This window comes from Gopherus flavomarginatus, chromosome 2, assembly GCF_025201925.1.
Source record: "Gopherus flavomarginatus isolate rGopFla2 chromosome 2, rGopFla2.mat.asm, whole genome shotgun sequence".
Lineage (NCBI taxonomy): Eukaryota > Metazoa > Chordata > Testudines > Testudinidae > Gopherus > Gopherus flavomarginatus.
This window is the reverse complement of record NC_066618.1, coordinates 3,527,488-3,549,140: the sequence shown is the minus strand read 5'-3', so window position 1 is coordinate 3,549,140 and position 21,653 is coordinate 3,527,488. Positions and strand designations below refer to the sequence as shown.

Here is a 21,653-nt window from a genome sequence, read left to right as displayed (position 1 = left end):
TCTTTACAGAAACCATGTTGACTATTGTTCAACAGTTTATGTTTTTCTATGTGTCTGACAATTTTATTCTTAACTATTGTTTCAACTAATTTGCCCGGTACTGAGGTTAGACTTACCGGTCTGTAATTGCCGGGATCACCTCTAGAGCCCTTTTTAAATATTGGTGTTACATTAGCTAACTTCCAGTCATTGGGTACCGAAACTGATTTAAAGGATAGGTTATAAACATTAGTTAATAGTTCTTCAACTTCATATTTGAGTTCTTTCAGAACTCTTGGGTGAATGTCATCTGGTCCCGGTGACTTGTTAATGTTGAGTTTATCAATTAATTCCAAAACCTCCTCTAGTGACACTTCAATCTGTGACAGTTCCTCAGATTTGTCACCTATAAAAGCCGGCTCAAGGTTGGGAACCTCCCTAACATCTTCATCCGTGAAGACTGAAGCAAAGAATCCATTTAGTTTCTCCGCAATGACTTTATCGTCTTTAAGCACTCCTTTTGTATTTCGATCGTCAAGGGGCCTCACTGGTTGTTTAGCAGGATCCCTGCTTCTGATGTACTTAAACATTTTGTTATTACCTTTGGAGTTTTTGGCTAGCCGTTCTTCAAACTCCTCTTTGGCTTTTCTTATTACACTCTCGCACTTAAGCTGGCAGTGTTTGTGCTCCTTTCTATTTGCCTCACTAGGATTTGACTTCCGCTTTTTAAAGGAAGTTTTTTTATCTCTCACTGCTTCTTTTACATGGTTGTTAAGCCACAGTGGTTCTTTTTTAGTTCTTTTACTGTGCTTCTTAATTTCGGGTAAACATTGAAGTTGGGCCTCTATTATGGTTTCTTTAAAAAGGGCCCATGCAACTTGCAGGGATTTCACTTTAGTCACTGTACCTTTTCACTTTTGTTTACCTAACCCCCTCATTTTTGTATAGTTCCCTCTTTTGAAATTAAATGCCACAGTGTTGGGCTGTTGAGGTGTTCTTCCCCCCAAAGGGATGTTGAATGCTATTGTATTATGGTCACTATTTCCAAGATACCAGGACAACATATGTATAAACAAAATGCAGCTGCCACCATTACTGTATGTAACAAAAGGTATAAATGCTTCCTGTAATTGTTTACCTAGAGAGAGAGCCCTGTTTAGCTCTCTCCCTCCACGCAATTGCTAGAGATAATAAAGCATCTGACTTGCTGTACCCAACCTGAGAGTGAGAACTCTGTTTTTCTCCAACACGCTCCATAAATACATCAGAGGGATAATCATATCTCCCTTTGACCTTTGTTTTGTTAGGCTAAACAAGCCAAGCTCCTTAAATCTTGTCTGGTAAGGTAGGTTTTCCATTCCTCTGATCAACCTAGTAACCTGTCTCTCCACCTCTTCCCCTTCGAATTCATCTTTCTTAAACATGGGAGACCATAATTACACACAGTATTCAGATGAAGTTTCACCAGTGCCTTATATAACTGTAACAATACTTCCCTATCTCTACTGGAAATACCTCACCTGATGCATCCTAGGACCACATTAGCCTTTTTCACGGCTGTATCACATTGGCAGTTCATAGCCATCCTGTGGTCAACCAATACACCCAGGTCTCTCCACTCTTCTGTCACTTCCAACTGATACATCCGCAACTTATAGCAAAAATTCTTGTTGTTAATCCCTAAATGCATTACGCCGCACTTTGCATAATTAAATTTCATCCCATTTATATTACTCCAGTTTTTAAGATTGTTCAGTCTTTGTGTGATATTCCTGTCCTTCTCCATATTGACCAAGACCTCCCAACTTTGTGTCATCTGCAAATTTTATTAGCAAACTCCCACTTTGTGCTAAAGTCATGAATGAAAACAAGTAAAATTGGTCCCAAAACTGATCCTCGAGGAATTCCACTAGTAACCACCTCCAGTCTGACAGTTCACCTTTCAGCATGACTCACTGCAGTCTCCTCGTTAACCAGTTCCTTACAAGAATTAAAAGATGGGTATTAACCCCCATCTTCTCCAACTTAACAACATCCCATATGGAACTGTATCAAAAGCTTTACTGAAATTCAGGCAGTTCAAATCTACTACATTTCCTTTGTCTAGAAAATTGGTTATCTTCTCAAAGAAAGATCAGATTGTGGAAAACCAATCTACTTTTGTAAAACCATGCTGTATTTTATCCCAATTACCATTTACCTCTACGTCCTTAACTACTCTTTCAAAATTTTGTTCCAAGACTTTGCATACAACTGAGGTCCAATTAATGGGTCTGTAGTTTCCTGGATAACTCCTCCCTCTTCCACCCCCCGGGCTTTCTTAAATATAGGTACTATATTTGCAATTCTCCATTCATGAGGTATGACCTGTGAGTTATAGAGAGTCATTAAAAATTCTTGCTATTTAGCTTGTGATTTCATTTGATAGTTCCTTTAATATTTTGGATGGAGACTATCTGGGACCCACGATTTGGTCCCATTAAACTGTCTGAGTTTGACTTCCACCTCAGATACAGTAATTTCTGCTGCCACATCCTTGTTCCCATTAGCCACCCTGTCACTGTTTCCAAGCTCCTCATTACTGTTATTAAAATCTAAGGCAAAGTATTTATTTAGGTATTGGGCCTTACCTAGATTATCTTTAATCTCCACGCCCCTTTCTCAGTGCTTAGTGATCCTGCTTCTTTTTTTTAAATATATGGCTAAAGAACCTTTTACTATTGGTTTTAACTTCCTTTGCAAGGTCCAACTATGCTTGGCTTTTAACAGTTCTCATTTTTTTTCTTAAACCTTCTGACCTCCAAGAGGTAGCTCATCTTGTTGATCCATCCCTTCTTCCATTGCTTGTAGGGTTTCTGCTTTCTCTCTTTCAAATTTTAGCATCTATATTCTCACTCACTAGCACAAGGATGCAATATTAGGGATCCAAACTTTGCAGAGTGTGTAAATTCCATCAAGAATTGTTTTCAGTGGAATTTCAAAAGTTTTTATGGACACACTTATGCCAATCTCAGGTTTTGTAAAAAAAAAAATTAGACACTAAACTTAAATGTTAGGTTGATGAGGTCTAACATTGAATCTAATTTAATGAACAGACCAAAGAATTGAAAATGTTGGATAGCATGCATGTGCACACATTGATCATCAATTCCTACACATCAATTTCTACAGTGTACAAATGTATACATGGGCTTTTACTCCCATGTGCATTTTCCCCAGCAGCAAAATTCAGCCAGGTCCAGCCTTATACATTTTATATTCAGTCCATCCTCAACCATTTAATTTGATTACATCAGTACCTCAGAATGAGATTAGATAGAATGAAATTTGCCATTAAAGTCTGATTCTGGAAATTAGAACGGTTGCAGTCAGCATATTTGGCTACAAAAATAAGGCAAATTATACACAAATTATATATTAGCAATAGCAAATAGGTCTCAGACTTCAGGGACAACAAAAGGCAGAGTATAAAATCCATCAAAATTAAACAGCTAAATAGTTTCTCAATTGAAAGAGCCTTTGGGACACAGGGGAGGGAAAGTAGTTAAAAGTTCTCACAAAACTCAAGTTGTATTAAAGCCAAGTACTATTTACATAATAAGTGTCTCCCAGTTCCACATGAGAGTATCTTGTCTGTGGGCTGCAGTATAAACAGAACTAATCTGATCTAAGTAAACCATGCCATCTGTGAAATGGTGTTACAGGAAGATAATCAGTGGGCATCCACTCAGCACAGAGGAGCACAAGATGGTGAGCACTGCTTTCATTAAGATAGATGGGAGAGCAAATCAGCTACAGCAAGAACATTTCCCTCAACAGCTACAAACTGTATTCCTCCAACTCTCCAAATGCAGCTTCTTTAATCACAGAAAACCGACAAAGAAAATGATTGAAGAACCCTGGAAGACAAAGAGATGGTCTTAACTAATGGTCCCACAGCAGGAACATTTTGGGGGGCAGAGGGAGGGCAGCTATAAATTCAGGTAAGCAACTCCAGACTTTAAAATCCAGATCTTGGAGCAGTGCTCATATTTCACCTACAAATAGCTAAGACAGTAAAGTCAAATTTTATACTACAGTATGCTAATTACAGTTAGGAATAAACTAGAGCTGAATTTATGCTTTAGTTCAGGATTCTCAAACATCCACACTGATGTATGTGAGAGACTTGGACTTGCATAGCACATTCAGATGCTACAGGATCTAACCCTTCATTTAAAATGAGATGATATTTTGCCCTCACTGTTGCAATAATTACACTTGGTTCAGATTTTCAAAGTTAACAATGCAACATTATCTTCCGGAGTCTGCACATAGCCTGAAATGATGACTGATGAGATATGAATTCCTCCATTCCCCATTAACTTCACTAGGTTGTTAAAGCTAAAGCCCAAATATGATACTAAAACATCATAACTATTTCACAGCTCACCATTTTAGAGAAAAATGGAGACAAGATTGGAAGCACAGGGAAGAAAGGAGGAGAGATATGAACAATATAAAAAGGGGAGAAGCGGGAAAAAAGAGAAACTAAGGACAAAAATAGTGCTGGTGCACCAGCAGGATATTATTTTCGCTCTGATTGACACTGAATGTGAAAGTCAGGCAACATCATTTGTTCAGTACCTTAAAATTAATAATTAGACAAAATAAAATCCATATTTCACCCTAAAATTTTGTTCAAACACCACAGTGACATGAGTAGATCAGTTGTAGATTAAGGCTTTGTCTACACTGGACTTTCTTCACCAAAACTTGTCACTCAGGGGTGTGGGGAAAAAAAAACCCACCCCTGAACAACAAAATTTTAACAATGAAAAGCACCAGTGTGGATAGCGCTTCGTCAGCATGAGCCGCACTCCTGTCAACAAAATTACCACCCCTCGTTGGGGGTGGTTTTATTTTGTCAAGCAGCTACATTGTTTACCTTATAACAAGCGGCAGCAGAGGCACAGCCACGCCATTGTAAAGTGCGCAGTGTAGATATAGCCCAGGGGTTCTCAAATTGGGGGTCGGGACTCCTCAGGGGGTCGCGAGGTTATTACAGGGGAGATTGCAAGCTGTCAGCCTCCACCACAAACCTTGCTTTGCATCCAGCATTTATAATGGTATTAAATATATAAAAAGGTGTTTTTGATTTATAAGGGGGGGGTCGCTCTCAGAGGCTTGGTATTTGAAAGGGGTCACCAGTACAAAAGTTTGAGAACAACTGATATAGCCTAAGGGTAGTATGCAATCCTAAATTTATACTCCAGTGCAATGGACCATAATTAAGAATGAAATATAAGTCTCTCCACAAAATGAATGTGACACTTGTCCTGTAGTTGCTACCAACTGGCTTTCCAGTGCTTAGTTGACAGTGGCTACTGGAATATAACTATGAGAGAAGCTTACAGTTTTGCTTTTGGAATGCTAGTGTCCCAGGTGCTTCAAAATCTCTGCTGTGACAACATGGTAGGGGAAGCCTCTACTTTTGTCTGAAGTGCATGGCTTTTCAGACTACTATAAGCACAAGGCTTCCTGTGAGAAGTAGACCTCTGAAGAAAAAAAAAAGCATGAGAGGAGCAGAGACTTTGTCCTGGCATTACCTGTTGAACAATTCTTTAAAATTAAAATAAACTAGCTGGTCAAATATTCCACCTCCCCGAACAAAAAAGTGACAGCCAGCCATAGAGATAAGACCCACAGATTTATTGGTTACCAGAACCTTTAGAGTTTCAAACTTGACAGATACATTATCCTGAAGGAGTAATGCAGTCATTTTACTTTTTGTAGCTTCACATTGCCCTTTTTGGGCTTTCTTCCATCCACACCTTATGCTTGCAAATCCTATATATAAAGAAAATCTCAGTGTTTCAACAGTAAGTCAGCCACAGAATTTTAAAGATCTGCAGTGCTTTGAAGTCATACTTTTATCTGGTGCTAAACTTTATTGTTCAAGTCTTATTTACAAATTAAGATCTTTGGAGCAGGAACCATGTTTTCCTCACTCATAGTAATTGAGTTTTGTGGGGTGGTTTTAAATGTTTATAAAAGACTGATCAGTGGCATTTGGAAGTCAAGGAATGGGGACAGCGGAGGAAACAGTATAATAGGGCAGATGAGACATCAAAACATATTGGATGAGGCAGATGCAGAAACAGCAAAGGGAGTGGCAGAAGAGAAGCAGCAGGAGGAAGGTGGGAGAGCAGATCCTGCAGCACAGGAATGGGTCATGGTAGCAGAAGGAGCAAACAGATGATTTAAACCAGTCTTTGTTGAACTTGTGAAGAGCCCTGCATGGACTGCAGTACAATGTTCACGTGACAGTCCGTATCCCTATGCTCACTCTTTTTATAAGACTCTGATGGATTTTGTACAATGTCTTGTGAGGTATCATTTGAAAACTCAATTTGCTGATCGTTATTGTCCTGGTAAAATGTAAGGCAATGTTGTATATAAAGTTATAAGATTTTACTGTATGATATGACTGCAACATACTTCAAGTCTGCAAAAGCAGGCACAAACCAGTTCCTTGGAGACAAAAGGCAAACTGATGCCTCAACCAGGTGTCACCAAAACCAAATCACCTGGTCAACAAAACTATCACTTGGGTAAGCAACCATTCTTTGGCAGGAAAAAAGGTGAGAGAGAAATTTACATTTTCACAAAGGAAAACCTTAAGATTCTCATCTGCACAGATTTCCTGTCTCCTGAACCCTAGCCGGAGACGATATTCAAAGGAAAAAGAGAACTATAAGAAAAGGGGAACAGATGCCCCAAAATACTCCTTCCTTTCTCTCTGCTCACAGCATCAACAATCTTTTTCAGGCACAATACTGAACTGGGGGAGAGGTCCTGGCTGAAAGACATCCAGCCAGACTGCTAAGCACGTGGTGAGAGAAACCTTTATTTGAATTCATTTAGCTTGTTGTGTGTTAGTGTTTTACTTTTCATTTCTTTGTAACCAATTCTGACTTATGCCTCACTACTTGTAATCACTCAAAATCTATCTTTCTGTAGTTAATAAACTTGTCTAAATCAGTGTTCCTGGACTGAAATGTTTGGGGAAACTCCATTTGAGATAATAAGATTTGTACATATGATTTTCTATTAATGAAACGACGGACTTCATATAAGCTTATATTATCCATGAGGGTGCTAGGCAATATAAGACGCACATTCCTGGGGATAAGTCTGGGACTGGGAGTTTGAGGGTGTCACCCTGCAATGTAATTCATAAGTGGCTGATTATAGCACTCATACGCTATAATTGGGAGTGATTTACATGCTGACAGCTCTGTGTGAGCAGACCAGAAGTGGTTGCTCTCACAGCAAAGCAGTGTAAGAAGCACCCCAGACTGGGAAATTGAGGGGGGACAGCTGTCTATCCATCAGATTGGCCTTCGGTAATGTCACAGTTAACAAGTATGATTATACCTGTAATAAGCAATAATTGTTTTCACGTTCAATGCAATTTATAATCATTAACTAATCAATTGTTAAATGTTCCCTCACTGCAAGTGATCCTAGTAGAATTTATAATTCAGAAGAGAGCAAATTAGTAGGCAGGGAATATAAGAATTGCCAGACTGGACCAGAGTAGCAGTTTATCTTTTACAGTCTGCAGCAGCAGACAATATAAGATCCAACGGCAGGCTCAAGAGTCCCTGTAACAGACAGCCGCAGAATAATGTGCCTATTGGGGAAATTCCTATGTAATCTCTTCAGTTAGTAATAAGTGAGCAAATGAACTCAGAGTGTGAGAAAGTTACGAAACTTGAAGACGCAAAAAGTTAAGTTATGGTCCCCTATTCCCACCTCAAGGGAGACCATAATCATTTTGCTTTACTATTTGGACATAGCAGCAGCAGGAACCATACAGAAGTACTCACCATAAAAGATCACACATGAATAGTTAACACATAACATTCTACAGCATTTGTAAAATCTATATATATTTTTCCTACTGCTGAATTCAAACGTTTTGTCTGCTAAGTGATGACATAATGCAAGATTACAGTATACTTTAATTGCCGTACCAACACAGCTAATGTCTGCTGAAAAACACCTAACCCCAGAAGCTGATCTATGGGTTACTGGGCACATGTATTTGGTTTCTCAGCATCCTGCAGGCTCCACACATTATATTTTTCACATCAGAAAATTTGTTCCAAACAGTAGTTTAATCACCAAACCTAAGACTATGTGCTAAGTACACAAGCATTCTGATCTTCAGGTGAGCTGTAGGTCCAAACTTGAACAGTGAATTCACAAGTCTGAAATTAGGTTGGAGGAAAAGCAAATAAACTAGAGTTAAATCAAACACTGTTAATGCAGATATACAAGTTTAGAAATCCAGTCATTCACCAATGCAAGCTACTAAGAGGGTCACGACAGCATAAACATGTAATCCCCAGTGTGACACTTGATCCTATTGTCCTGTGTACTGGGATGAATCCTGATGGCTTAAAAAAAAAAAAATGCACTTTACCTAAAGGATGAGTAAAACACCAGCAATTCATCCCTCAAAGCACAAGCAGAAACAAAGTAGTGCAATCTATCAGGCATGACATTTCCAAAATGCTAGTATCCTAAGAAAGACTATCAGACCAAATGGGTATAGGAATAAAAAGATATGTTTAATGCAAGATTATAGGTTTTGTTTTAATTCTCAGCACAGAAGATCATACTCTGAACAAATAATCATACCAGATGAAATATCGTAAGGTATCCAAAAGTCAGAGTACGCTTTCATTAATTATTCATTTTTCAAGTTTAAGAAAGCAGCTTTGGTTACCGACATCATACTGCAATGTCATACATTGTAACATCTGGTGAATATACCAGCAACAAACACTGTGCTGTAATGATGCATGAAATTTTATTATAATGTCTTTAAATTTAAAATTCTGCATGTGTTTTTAAACAATGACATAGAAATCTCTATTTCCTGATCATGTTGAATGGCTGGAAACATCTTAGAGTAATGCTGTGAGTACTATGGAACTGATTTAAGTTTCCCAAGCTGCTTTCCGCCCACCTCAGCAGGAACATGAATGCTCAACTCAAAAGCACCAATTGATGCTGTTATCAAATGTTTCCTAAGAAGCATAAAACCCATCCTTGAATGCTTCCTTTTACATCCCAAGTTTCCCTTTCAGAGGTTTATTGTCAGAGAAGGTTTTTTAAAGCAATATCAAGGAAAACATTATCAAGTGTAAGTTACAATCAAAGTAATAACTATTGATGCATGGCTCTAAAATTACCAGATATCATCCCTAAAATTGTACCCACTTTTACAGGAGATGTTCCCATCAAGACCACCAAACAACCTATTTGATCTGCTGCTGGATATATAATTGCAACTTGAAAAAAATCCACTTGTGCCTCTGGTGAGTAAGAGAGCTTAAGTCCTTTCTAACCAAATTATGCTTTCCTTTTAAGAATTGAAATTTCTAGATGGTTCGACTGATGAGAGAACTTTCAAAATGTGATCCTCTTCTTGTCTGTCTTCCCAAGACTGCAGAGACAGAGCTTCAGGGCCTCTGTAGCTACTGGTAGCTTTCCTAAACTACAGCAAAGTGAAGACAAGACTATGGTTGCTTTCACCATTGCTAATCAGAAAGCTCTAGGCAAAAGTGAAACAGACAAGAAACAACTGCTTGCAGTGTTGTTGTAGCCATGTTGGTCCCAGGATATTAGAGACACAAGATAGGAAAGGTAATATATTTTACTGGACCAACTTCTGTTGGTGAGAAAGACAAGCTTTCGAGCTGCAGAGAGAACCTGAAGAAGAGCTCTGTGTAACTCAAAAGATGTCTCTCTAAGATTTATAACGGTTTTACTTTAATTTCCCTAATACCAACAAATACTGAAGCAATTATCTGAGAAGGACCACGCAAAAAAGACTGGGGGGAGGTGGGAAGGGATAAGAGAATATTGGAGCTTACCGTTTACAAAGCAGATAGAAGGTTATTTAGGGTCAGTAGAGTATTAACGATCCCTACATACACACAAGATGTTCTGGGAAGGGACTGCACTAGGGAAGTTTTGCTAAGATTTATCACTTAATTGAACACTGGTGGAACTGAAATTGTCCTTCACATTGGGAGACCTAGTAAAGACAGACTACTAGCTACACAGGAGTTTTAAATACCATGATAAACATACCTGCTAAGAGCAGGGTTAGATTATGGCATTTAAAATGCTGGTAATGGACAGCTGCCCGTCTATTGTAGTGCTCTCAACTGTGCTAACACCAGTGGAGCAGAAATAGTGTTAACAATGATAACATTTCACAAGATTTCTCTACTATAAACAAGGCTAAAAAAATTCTTCCTTCCAGCAGCCAGGAGTGTGTGTGTGGAGCAGGGATTCAAAGCAGACTCCTACAGAGGCTGAAGAAAAATAGAACCATCTAGGGCAGGGGTGGACAAACTACGGCCCGCAGGCTGGATCCGGCCCATCAGGACTTTGGATCCGGCCCGCGAGATTGCCACCCCCGGCACCACAGGCCTCACGCTACTCCTGGAAGCAGCCGGCACTGCAGCCCTGGGGGCGAGCGGCAGTAGAGGGCTACACACGCTGCCCTCGCCTACAGGCACAGCCCCCCGCAGCTCCCATTTCCGGGAATGGGGAACCACGGCCAATGGGAACTTCGGGGGAGGTACCCACAGGTGAGGGCAGTGCACAGAGCTCTCTCCCCCGCCCCCACGGGCCATTGGGTTAGCCGCTTCTGGGAGTGGCACGGGGCCAAGGCAGGCAAGGAGTCTGTCTTAGCCCTGCTGCACGCCGCTGCCACCCCGTAAGCAGCACCGGGCCGGAGCCAGCACCCTTCCTGCATCCCAACCCCCTGCCCTGAGACCCCTGCCGCACCCCTCATGCACCTCCAGCCCCTTGCCGCACTCAATACCCCTCCCTGCACCCCTGCCCACACACCCCATCCCCTCCCACACCCCAACCCTACATTCATGGCCCTGCATGCAATTTCCCCACCCAGATGTGGCCCATGGGCCAAAAAATTTGTCTACCCCTGATCTAGGGACTTCAGGGTCACCATCTCCTCGGGAATTGGTCTTTTCACTGAGGCACTGCCTTTCAATCTCATTAGAACTCTCCCACTTCACCCTTGGTTAGTAAACTTCGTCCTTCAGCTAGAAGTTCTGGTAATTTTTTCAAGTGTTAATGCTTTGCACTTCTATTATTTACTCATAGAATTTAAATGTGTTATTCTCCTTCAAGAATATACACACAGCCATGTTACCTATACTGAAGGGCTTATGATCTCACAAAAGACATGGCACAATAAGTGAAAACTACAAATAGCTGGGGAAATGAAGGATACATGCACATGATGTCTTCTTCCAGAGGATTTAAAGTATTTCATAAAAATCAATTAAGCTACATGCAGATGCTCTAGCCCCCTCAATTTAAAGTTCAAAATTCAGCAGAGAAAAAAGCAAAAGCTAAACATGCTCAGAAAGTACATCCCCAGCACCAGAAGATTTCCACCAATAGGAATGGACTGATATCTGGTACTTTAGCACTTCAGGAGTCATAATTCAAGTGTTTGTAAACATGCTTTGAAATTCATCTGATAAAAGATTCCAGTTTAAAGTAAGTGTCAACACTAACTTCAGCTGAAAGCTACTTTCCAGGATAAGGTAGCGCTAATGCAATTTCACAAAAGAAACAGTGACTCACTCCCAGACAAAAATATGTTGGAAATATATGACCTAATCATATTCAGAAATAAATCTGCTTTCCCCTCCCCCCAAAAAAGGCAATTTAAAATACATGATGTATGTTATCTAACAATCAATTTATGAAAAGGGGTAGCTTTTGGACTAAGGAAGATACAAAACAACAGCTATGAGCTTAAATTTCTGTTCCAATTAGTTCTTGCCAAAACATAATTAGCATGTCTGCTGCATGTAGTTCAGTCAGCCTCAGTTTCAGTTAAAAGGCACCTTCCCATAGGACTACAGCTACATGTGATCCAGCCCCCTCAGGCCATTTTAGCCCTGCCCATTAAGTCAGCACCAAGAGTGATCTGACAGAGGGAAACAGATGCCATTTCACCACGTGCAGTCTGAAGGATGCATGGGGGCGTTAAAATTAAAATGTCAGTATTTGCTAGTGATGAAATATTCACAAAGTATTGGCACTTGGCTGACTAGCCAGATCAGCCTACTGCGTATTCAAGTGGATTCCTGACAGCTTTTGCTAAGGATGCTCTATCCACACACCCCTTGTTTTAAAAACTGATGTTAAGACTGCCAGCAAGCAACCTGCTATAGAAGTTGTCTGTCATGATCATCTTTTTTTTTATTTATATATTGACAACTGAAATAAATGCCTGTCTATATGGGACACCAACCTAATGAACTAGGACTAGCAGTTGTAAGTGGAGATAATCATGACAAGATACAGGGGATATAGAAACTGTGGTCTTGATCCTGCACAGTACAGGCACTGAGTGTTCCACACATGATACAGTCACAGGGTGAAAAGGAATGAACAGTTCAAGAATGGCAGGGAAGCCCGATTCTACACTGCTGCCTGGCCAGCAAGCACTCTTGCGCAGCAGCAGAAAGCTTAAAGGTGGTGGGGGAGGGGGGCGGCGCAGAGATATGTAGTTAATCTCCTTATTAGCATGATCAGAATTATGCTTAAGCCCATACTAGGATATTCCTGTTTTCTACCCACGCTCTACTCCTTTCTCACCCCGTGTACATGCCAGTGTAAGAATAAGCATACATGAGGCTTGACACATGCCACCCAGTGCAGAGTATTATGCCTAGTACTTTGCCTTATTTGTACCCGCACAAAGCCCTACATGCACAGCAGTACAAACAACCTTCCAAATGTTACTCCTAGAGAAATTCTGAGTCAAAAAAATTAAAACTTCTGCACACATTTTAAAATTCAGCAAAATTCTGCTCTGGCTGACAGTCCTGCTGCACGCAGGGCTGAAATTTGTGATTTCTGCCAAAATGCTTCCTTTTGGTGGAAATCACAAATTCTGCATGAAAAAATAAAATTCTGCAGGGAACATTAATTCTGCACAAATTCTGCACTGCGCAGTGGTGCAGAATTTCCCCTCCAGTAAAATGCGAGCTAATGAAGTGTGTGCCATCTTTCAAACGACGCAGATAGCTTCAATGCCTCTGCTGATGCTCATACTAGTCATTCTTCCAATCAGCAGCCAAGTGGTACTAACAAGACTAGTTAAGTTTTACTACTATTATTAAGTACCCTACAGACAGCAATAAAATTGATGAAGAATGTCAGTTTTACTCTGCTGTTCCTTAGGAAAGCTCTGCTAACATCAGTAGCAGATACTAGAACTATTCAATGGGAATGAGACTCAAAGCAGAAACTTAGGGGTTTAGAATAGCAGAGCCCTCCCCTCCCCCATGTGATAACCATGAAGCTCAGGACTCGGAGAGGGAAAAGGAAAGCCTTCTCCTTTCCAGTCAGGTAGGACAAAATCTGTTAGTAACCCAACTAGAGAGAGCATGATACAAAAGATGGACCTGACCAATTCATCAGAATACAGCATGGTTGTAGAACAAAAGAAGAAGTTACTGAGCCTTTGCTCATGGAACCCTCATTCGTCTTTTGTTTGTCTTTAATCTAGCTAGTGGATTGACCCACTGGATATCATGTGTCTAGTACATTTTTCAGCCCCTGACTTAAGCATCCTATTGTGAACTGTGAAAACTTGCAGGACACAAAACCATATGAAGATACACACAATTCATAGCCCTACTCAGAGTCAGCTTAGGACAAATCCTGATCAGGACTTTTTTTTTTTTTGCACTCCATAATACAATTTTGACATACAAAAAATCTGAATTATTTTAGAGTTTAAATGCCATTTATGCACACTAACATCATCTGTCTATAATCCTTTGACCTAAAATTCCAGAGCAACCAAGCCTGTAAATATCCAAGGGCTCAGGGACCAGATTCATACCTCTCCAGACTACTCCTAAATTCAAACATTGTAACTTCAAATACCATAAGCAGGTTTCAGCATGGTAGCCATGTCAGTCTGTATCAGCAAAAACCACAAGGAGTACTTGTGGCACCTTAGAGACTAACAAATTTTATTTGGGCATAAGCTTTCGTGGGATAAAACCCATGCATATAATGAAGTGGATTTTAGCCCACGAAAGCTTATGCCCCAAAAAAAATTGTTAGTCTCTAAGGTGCCAAAAGTACTCCTCTTTGTTTCTCCATAAGCAGTTTATTATGCATTTTGGCCCACAATAGCATTATTCACACACTGCTGCAGAATTAACATTTGCAGAATATCCAGGAATTGATTTCACTGACCTTTTCTTCCCACTGAGGAATTCTTTTGTACGTGCACACCACTGTGTATCAGGCCATGGCACAGGCTTCTAAACTGTGGAAGACTGAAGATATTTGTAACAATGGGAACACAGTTTCATTCTTTGTCTATTACAATAAACTACCTATAAAAACCTACTCAAACTTACTGTCCTCCATTCAACATAGCTATTGGTGAGCACTTGCACCCTTTAAAATCCTGCTGTCAATGCCCACAGCCACCTATCTGGCAAGACATTAATTACCCTTCTCTTCCTCTGAGGCTTTCCTATTTCAAATGCAATTTTCACTCAGTCTTGAGCTACATCACCATCACGATGCTATACTGCCGTCCTCACCCACTCAGTCCAAGTACCCTGCTCTTTCGTCATCTGTTGCTGAAGGTTAATTAAGTTATACTTCAAACAAGAATGTCAGCTCAAGACCACTAGCACAAGCAGCCAGGAGGGAGTAAACCTCAGAACATTAGTACACATGATCTTTTGATAAGTAAAACAAAATAAAATATTCCCATCTACACATGCGATACTCAAGAGAAGGATGTATGACAATCCCAGCTGTCAAAGGAAAAAATTAGACTTCTTCTTCCAGACTAAGTTTGAAGTAGCACAATACATTTTAATTGTCTTTCCAATAAGACCATAAAGGCCAAACTAATGCACAAATATACCATAAGTAACCACTACTTTCATATTAATTATACATGATTAAATGTATCTTGACAGATTTATTCACTGTCTGACCAGTGGTTTCCCTTAGTCATAAGTCTGATATATTCCATCAGAATATTGAAATCTGTACATCAATACTAATAGTATGTAAATACGGAGGGTTCAGTGCTAGAACTGCATTTACTAGCCTATGTTACTAGTAAAAGATTTATTGCATGGGAAGCAAGCTCAAAAACAGCACAACTGAGTTACCGTCAACAGTAGCTTTTCCTTACTAGTACTAATGAGCTTAAATTAAAACTCTGGTCCTAAACCTCACAGAAATCCAGATCTGATTTTGTGGCTCAAGTCCATCTACTTCTGGAGAGAGAGGTAACCACTAGGATACCATGGGGGTTGGAACCTCAAATATAATTATAGCTTTGTTCAATAAAATTAAGGCTGTCTCAGCACTTTTCTTACAAACCCCAGAAAGAATATATAACTCATCTGTTTAAACTGAGAATTTGCCAGCCTGAAATCATCTTAAGAAAGGATACAGATTAAGAGTCATATTTTTAAAGAATGCCTCTATATTTGAGTTACTGGCAATCTCTCAGATTATCAACTGACATTTTTAAAATGCAGGCTGTTAACTTTCTGCAGCTGCATTCAGCTTGCTCAGTTAAAATAAAATTAAAAATAAACCATTTCCACTGAAGTGTGATGTTTTAATTTCATACAATTTTTCAGTTGATTAGTCTGGCTTTTTTTTTTTTTTAAATAAAACCTTACTTAACAAAATTAAAGCTTAAATTGACCTAATGGTGTCCCTAAAACCAGAACGCAAATGGTTGTTTTCTTCAAAACAATATTAAAACTGAACTATTTGGCTCTCTTATAAAATGGTTACATATATGGAATGCATTTAACATGCATATAAACCAAAACCAATTGCAAAATTTTGTTTGAAAGTTTAGACTACAGGAAAGTAAGCCATTATAGTCCATCTACTGGCCTCTCTCCTTTACCTCAACGTATGTCCACAATGAACATTTGCACCCGCAGAGATGAAATAGCTACAAAGATGCATTTACCGACAACAAAACACACACTGAAGTCATACAGTTTCCTGTTTCCAACAACCAAATGATATGGTCCATTAAAATAGGTCTTCAGGTAGCACACTGGACTTCCATGCAGTAAGGGGCACATCTTGAGATGGTTAGCATCTGCAAATCCCATGGAGGAGTTGTGGTGTTCGGCACTCTTTGAAATCAAGCCCAGCACCAGTCTGCATGCTGCAGATCAATGATCTGAACCAATTACTATTAGCAGGAAGGAATTAATCAGGTAAAGTTAGATTTTAAAGCTTCAAAGAGTAGCTATCGGCATCGTATAAGTGTGTAAACTTAAAAATTCTATTTTTCCTGAAAGACCAAAGTGACTGAACCCTTCTCTAATGCTGTTAGTGGGGAGGAAATTCACACCAATAAAATAAATAAAAATAAATATTTTGAGATATACCTATCTCATGGAACTAGAAGGGACCCTGAAAGGTCATTGAGTCCAGCCCCCTGCCTTCACTAGCAGGACCAAGTACTGATTTTGCCCCAGATCCCTAAGTGGCCCCCTCAAGTACTGAACTCACAACCCTGGGTTTAGCAGGCCAATGCTCAAACCACTGATCTATTCCTCCCCCACAAGTGGGAAAACTGTTGTCAGGGTGAGCATTGACTATCCTGACCTTCATCTGTCTGGACCATTATAGCTTCCAGTTACTGAAACGTCTTTGAATTTGATATTTCCACTGATGTCACTTTAGTAGATACATATTAAACATGAAATTTAAGTGATAATATCAATCTCCTTGTGCTTCTGAGGAAATAAATCAAATTCCCAACTATCCTGCCTTTGGGCTCATCTTTGGAAATAATCAGATTTTATTGTGATAAATGAAGACAAAGGAGCAATAATATTATTGCTATTATAATACAAGTTTAATTAAGTGGATTTAAACTGAAAAACCCCATATGCCCTGATCTGAGTGGACCACAGAGCCTGAGATCCTTCATTGTGTCTCTAGACATGTGGGTAATTGAGACTCTCCAGAATGGTCAGAAAGTTCACATTTATATTTTCTAAAATTATTCAAGTAATTTTACTACAAAAAATGTAATTGTAACCCTACATTCTGATTGACCAAGTAGCCACTGGTATTATGACTGGCAGCATTACTAAAATTTGAGACTTTGCAATGAGCAACAATAAATTATAATTCAAAAGGACTTGGATTTTGCAAGCAAGAGAAAACTACTCTGCAAAGTAAATCAGAATAAGATGGTAATATACCAAAATGTTACCCCAGCACACAGTAAGTGGAACATTCAAGCCATAATCAACAGGAAAGGAATTTAACAGTTGTAAAATCCTTCAAGCCATCAGCACAGTACTTAGCAGCAGTTTGAAAACAAAAGGGACACCAAGAATATGTCTACACAGCAATTAAAAAAACCCACAGCTGGTCCATGTTGAGCTCAAGCTGCAAAATGGCAGTGGAGACTCAGGCTGGAGCCCAAGCTCTGGTATCCCAGGAGAGGGGGAAGGTCCTAGAGCCAGAGTTCTAGCCTAAGCCCAAACACCTACACATCAATTTTACAGCCCCGCAGCCTGAATCAGCTGACACAGACCAGCCACAGGTGTCCACCTGCAGTATAGACATAACCTTGTCTGATGCAGTCTTAAGGTACCTGCTGGTCACTGCAAGAACAAGGTGTAAGGGAGGGAGAGAGGAGAGGTCACTAATCCCCACAAAGTTAAGTCTTAAAGGAAAAACAAGTGGTTTTCAACACTGAATATTTAAACAGTACCTCACTGAAAACACACTGCTTAGATCTTTAGACACTGTGTTCAGTATTAGCCTCCTTTTCACAGGAAGAATATAATTGTCCAGGATGTGCAATACGGGTATCCAGGAAGATTCCATGTTTAAAAATCTCTCTCATGAAGAAAGTGAGCTTGTTCTTCCTGGAAAAGATGACCAAGGTGTTCTCCTAATAGGAAGGAGTGGGCAAACTACGGCCCCTCAGGGCTTTGAATCCAGGCCATGGGATTGCCACCCCATGGCACTGCAGGCCCTGCACCGCTCCCAGTAGCGGCCAGCACCAAGTCCCTGCGGCCCGGGAGGAGGGGCCTCCGCACACTCTCTCCACCTATGGGTTCCACACCTGAAGCTCCCATTGGCCACGGTTCCCTGTTCCTGGCCAATGGGAGCGGGGGGGGTCAGTGCCTTCAGGCAAGGGCAGTGCACAGAGACCTCTGCTCCCCCAGGGGCTGCAGGGACATGGTTCCGGCCACTTCCAGGAGCAGTGCTACTGCCACCCCAGAGCCACTCCAGGTAAGCAGCGCCAGGCAGGAGCCCACACCTCAAACCCCTGCCCTGAGCCCCCAGCACACTCCACCTGCACTCCACGCCCCCTGCCCTGAGCCCCCTCCTGCACTCCACACCCCTTCTCTGCCCCAAGCCCTTGCCCTGAGCCCCTTCCTGCACACCACATCCACTTCCACACCCCACACACCCTCCTGCACCCCAAACCCCTGCCCCAGCCCTACATTCATGGCCTAGCATGCAACTTCCACACTCAGATGTGGCCCTCAGGCCGAAAAGTTTGTCTATCCCTGTAATAGGAGCTTAGATACCCATAAACAGAACTGATAAAGTGAAAATAAGAATATTACAATGGTGATGGGGTTTAAAAGCTAAGGAAGGTTTATCAGAAAGTTAGGCTAAAATATTAATTCAGCTTTAATAGGCTTAATCAGGGCATGAACGAGACAGAAAGAGAGACTGAACATTACAATGACAAAGCATACTGTCAGGATCAAGATACACCTAATGAGGAATACGTTTATTCAGAGTGGACTTTTCCTATCCAACAACTCCATGGCACTTGTTTCTAAACTTACCAGTGACAGTGCTATACAGCGTCATAGCAAACACTCATTTAATACTGAAAATATGACAACTGTTCCTTCTAAATCAATGTGCTCAGCTTGAAACTAGGCCTAATTTATATAAATAGCTTGGCGTTTGAATCTCTATGCCGATGACTGGGCAGTGTTACCGTATAGGCCCAGCGTCTGCTGTATCCACTCAGCTTACCACACCCATCTCATCAAGCTGCAAGAAAGCAGCAGCTCTGCAAATGCTTATCCTTGCAGTGTTACTGAATTACAGCACAAATATCCCCTGATGCAATGCCACAACCATCCTTGTAAAGTAGGGAAGGAGACCAGCCAGCCAGAATTGTAGCAAGGAAGCAGAGGGGAACCACATTATAAAAAGCTTCAAGAGGACCAGATAAGACGACTTGACACATGTAATACTGTATTAGACCAAACACACATGTTTGTGAGTTTGAGGGGAGCATGTTGGGGGGGGGGGGGGTTCATGAAAATGCTGTTTAAACTAAAACTACAGTAACAGCAAAGCTATTACTAGGAACATAGTCTCTTCCCTCCAATGCAACGAAACCTTTGCCAGCAGCTCCCACTTCCTCTGGGATGACCCAGACACAAATTCCCCCACCTCCCTTGCTCAAGACAGATGCTGCAGGATGTTCCTCCTCCCACTCCAATTTTGAATTTCCTGTCACTTTTATATGTGCCAATTATTGCAGCCCATCACATCCTTGCTACAAAATACTGTTAATTACCTCAAATTAAATGAACCCCCATAATGTTCCAGTTTGTTGCACTGAACAGAATTCTGCCACCTCACCAGCCTGTGATTTATAATTCAACTCCCATTCCCATAAAAGGCATAAAATGCCCCATATCCTTAATTTGAAGAAAAATGCATTATTGGGGGCTGGGGGAGAGGGCGATTAAGGAGAAGTTTGAGTGTTCTGGTTGAAGGAGGAAAGGGATGAGATTCAGAGCTCTGAAGTGAGATTTTGGGAAGTTCTAGCTGGGGAAATTTTGAGTTTATTTATTCAGTTGTGCCCTTCCCCCAGTGGAAAACCCACTAATCCTATAGCAAGCAAAGGTTTGTGGTCCCAGCTCTGTCCCTCTCTTTACCCGACCATCCCAGGGCTGACCGGAGGCTACAGCCCCAGATCACTAGGGGTCAGCACATGCTGGGAAGTGGGGCAAAGGGTCTGGTTAGGTCAGCGTTAGCCCCCCAAGAACCCCCTCACTGACACTGACACGGCAGCCACTGCAGCAGAGAGAAAGCTGCCTAAGGGATGGAGCCAGGCAATGACTCAGGCTATGGGCAGGGCAAGGAAGAGGGGTGTCATACCCCATCCCCAGACGGGGGGTGTAAGCACGTCACCCCGTCCATAGACTCGGCTGGGAACGTCTCCCATGCTGCACCCAGAGAAATAATCAACCCTCACAGCCACCCTAATTCTGCAACTAACTCCGGCTGGGCACCCCACCGCGGGGTCCCTCTGCCAGGCTCACCGCTGCCCGCCCCCAGGACCCCGCCCGCCCCGCTGCCCCCCGCCACGCAGGGCCCTGCCCCACTCCACTGCTGCCCTGCCCCCACCCCGGGAACCCGCCCCCAGGACCCCACCCGCTGCCCCCCGCCTCGCAGGGCCCTGCCCCAAGAGCTCCCCCCCCGGCCCCGGAGTCCCAGCAGCTCCTCCAGGGCCCTGCTCCCCCTCACACGGGGCCCCCAAGAGCCCTTCCCCGCACGGCGGGCCCACGGCTCCGCCCCGCCCCTGGGGTCCCCCTCACACACCCCCTGCCCCGGGGACCCTCCCAGCTCGCGCTGTCTGCGCCGCGCGGAGGCTCTTACCGGGAGGGATGGCGGTTGCGAGCTGCTCGCGCCGCCTGGACGGAGCCGCCTGATGAGTGTCACTCTCCCTGTGGGCCCGGCCGGGAAGGGGAGGGAACTGGTAGTGCCCGCAACTAGGCGCCGCCGACTTCACGCTGAGTAACCTAGCCCGCTGACACAAAGGGCGGAACCTCTGCGCTCAGCCAATCCCTGAGCAGCGAGCTCGCGGTCGGCCAATCCTGGGGAGCGCGGGAGGCGGAGGGTGGGGCCGGCCACGGAGGAGTTGAGGCGGCGCTGGGACAACAGGGCAGCAAGCTGGGGTGAAGTGTAGCATGTGGGCTGCGGGGAGTGGGCTATGTTAGAGCCAGGCCCCGGAGAGAGATTTCAAGGGAGAGGGATCTCGGGGGTCTGGAGGGCGCTGGCTGCGGGGAGGGGCCTGGGGAGAGGATGGGGGCGGGGGATCTGGCTGGAGAGGCTGGGCTGCAATCAGAAGTGAGGCTGGTAGGGAGAGGCGTGATTTTTTTTACTGGTAAGAGTTACACTGGTATAAACCCTAGTGTGGATGCAGTTGTACTGGTGTAAAAGTGCCTTATAGCTATAGCTTATTCCCCTTCCCAAATCGAAATAAGCTATACCAGTATAACAGCATCCACACAAGGAGCATCATCATGCTAGGCTAGTTAAAGCGAGAAAACTTTCTGGTATAGGCAGGGGTCCTAGGTTTTGGGAATATGGCATGGGGAGCAAAAATAGATGCCATGGGGATATAGAGGCAGGATAGGGCTACCTCTTGCCTATGTTTTCCCAGCATTGTCTCTTTTTTTAAGTAGCTGTGCCAGGAAATCTGTAAGGGTGCTCAGTACACACTCCAGCTGTCTGGTTTTATAGGCTCAGGCTCA

The 21,653-nt window shown here is 42.3% G+C and overlaps 1 protein-coding gene across 14 annotated transcripts in view; it reads right to left on the bottom strand.

Moving 5' to 3' along the window:
- MAP4 (microtubule associated protein 4) overlaps positions 1–20,897 on the bottom strand; it is a 276,034-nt gene extending 255,137 nt beyond the window's left edge. For 11 of the 14 annotated variants that reach the window (XM_050942398.1, XM_050942394.1, XM_050942391.1 and 8 more), the window contains exon 1: positions 20,776–20,897. The gene's annotated coding sequence lies outside the window, so the exon portion shown is untranslated. Of the gene's footprint in view, positions 1–5,373; positions 5,517–14,304; positions 14,388–20,775 lie in introns of all 14 variants that reach the window. The other 3 variants (XM_050942393.1, XM_050942392.1, XM_050942406.1) reach the window with 3 other exon arrangements.
- Positions 20,898–21,653: the final 756 nt, after the last annotated feature.